A 1,779-nucleotide genomic window follows, 5' to 3' on the forward strand; every position below is an offset into this window, starting at 1 on the left:
TCTCTCTCTCTCCGTTCCTTCCTTTACTCACAGAAACCAAATAAGGACGAATTTTGTGCGTTTCTTCCATTGTGTTTTACTTACGAACGCTTGCGTGTGTGTGTGTGTGTGTGTGTGTGTGTGTGTGTGTGTGTGTGTGTTTGTTTGTGTGTGTGTGTGTGTGTGTGTGTGTGTGTGTGTGTGTATGTGTGTGACCCAGAAAAGCAGTTCCTCCCATGAGTCACGGTCGGCAGTGCTCTCTCTCTCTCTCTCTCTCTCTCTCTCTCTCTCTCTCTCTCTCTCTCTCTCTCTCTCTCTCTGACAGCTGATAACGTCAACATTATTTCCTGAAGTAAATAAATGATGTGGGAGTCTCTCACTTAGAACAGCAGATAGTGATTCTCTCTCTCTCTCTCTCTCTCTCTCTCTCTCTCTCTCTCTCTCTCTCTCTCTTAAAAGCGATGTATGGCGTAATTTTAAGATAATGGATTTCAGAGGCTTGACAGGATGTGGCTATCACGAGTGTGTGTGTGTGTGTGTGTGTGTGTGTGTGTGTGTGTGTAAGAGTGGGTGGGTATGTGTTTACGTCCTGAATAGCGGCACCAGCACTCTCTCTCTCTCTCTCTCTCTCTCTCTCTCTCTCTCTCTCTCTCTCTCTCTCTCTCTCTCTCTCTCTCGTCCATTTCTCAGTTTCTCTATTATCCATTTCCATTCTCTCTCTCTCTCTCTCTCTCTCTCTCTCTCTCTCTCTCTCTCTCTCTCTCTCTCTCTCAACACCCAGTATGGCCTCACCGTCACAAACTGTTGCACATAATCCTCCTGGCTCCGCCCTCGGTCACGCGGCCCGTACCAGCTCGGGGCTCGGTCATCCAGGGGCGAAATTAAGTTAAGCTCCCATTGAAGGAACAGAAATTTAGCGTACGAGGACGCCTGTAACATGTTCAGCGTCTCTGCTTGAGTGAGGTGCGCTGTCTATCCAACATGGCTTTCTATGGTCAAGAGTGTTGCTGTGTTGTCCAAGTCCCTAATGCAAGAGTTGCCAGTGTCTCAATTCTTTCATCTCTCTCACCGATAATCCTTGGATCAGCTGTTCTTTCACTCTATTTCCTCGTTCCTACTCATGACTGCCCTTCTTAGGACTTAACGCTTTCAGGAATTTCAAGACCTGGAAGTATTTATTTTTCTTTATTTTCGTCTGTAGAGTGTGTAAATTTTTAGGTCTTTATACTTAACCCGGTAGCTGCGTGGATCATCTTTCTTAAAGGCCCCTCTAAGCGAGAAAAATGAGAAAAAAATCATCACTCACGCAAACCGTTTCATAATATATATCAACGCATTTGTGATCAGTTTATGCAGCATCTATTTTTGGGGGTTTATATCATGGCAAAAATTAGGCTCGTCGCTGGTTCTTGGTAAAGCCACAAATTTGGCCTATCGCTGCTACCGGGTTAAAGAAAGAAACTATTACTGAGTGTTATTAGTAAAAGAGGGCCAATAAAACAAATAGGCCAATATAATCCATGTTTGGGGAAGTGAAAACTGCTATAAATTAAAAGAAAATATAGGTAGTATTGTAGGTAAACGCTTGCCTATAGGTTAATGGATCTTTTATCGGTGGTTATGTTAAGGTATTTCCTCCGGTACAGATAACACTTTTAGCGTCCAGGTGACTGAAGTGTTTGATTATTCCCACAGATAACGCCACACGCAGTAAGGATGATTTAAATACCCGTTAGCCTCACCCACGTCCACACAGGTAAGCTCTCATTAACGCAGGTAGTATTATAATTAGCCGGAAAT

At 43.9% G+C, this 1,779-nt stretch overlaps 1 protein-coding gene across 1 annotated transcript in view; it reads left to right on the forward strand.

The window, feature by feature from the left end:
- Positions 1-1,668: 1,668 nt before the first annotated feature.
- The window catches only part of LOC127010310 (thymosin beta-like), a 21,289-nt gene continuing 21,178 nt past the window's right edge, over positions 1,669-1,779 (forward strand). The window contains exon 1 of the mRNA XM_050884178.1: positions 1,669-1,735. The gene's annotated coding sequence lies outside the window, so the exon portion shown is untranslated. The remainder of the gene's footprint in view (positions 1,736-1,779) is intronic.

Source organism: Eriocheir sinensis, chromosome 43 (genome assembly GCF_024679095.1).
Source record: "Eriocheir sinensis breed Jianghai 21 chromosome 43, ASM2467909v1, whole genome shotgun sequence".
NCBI classification, from domain to species: domain Eukaryota; kingdom Metazoa; phylum Arthropoda; class Malacostraca; order Decapoda; family Varunidae; genus Eriocheir; species Eriocheir sinensis.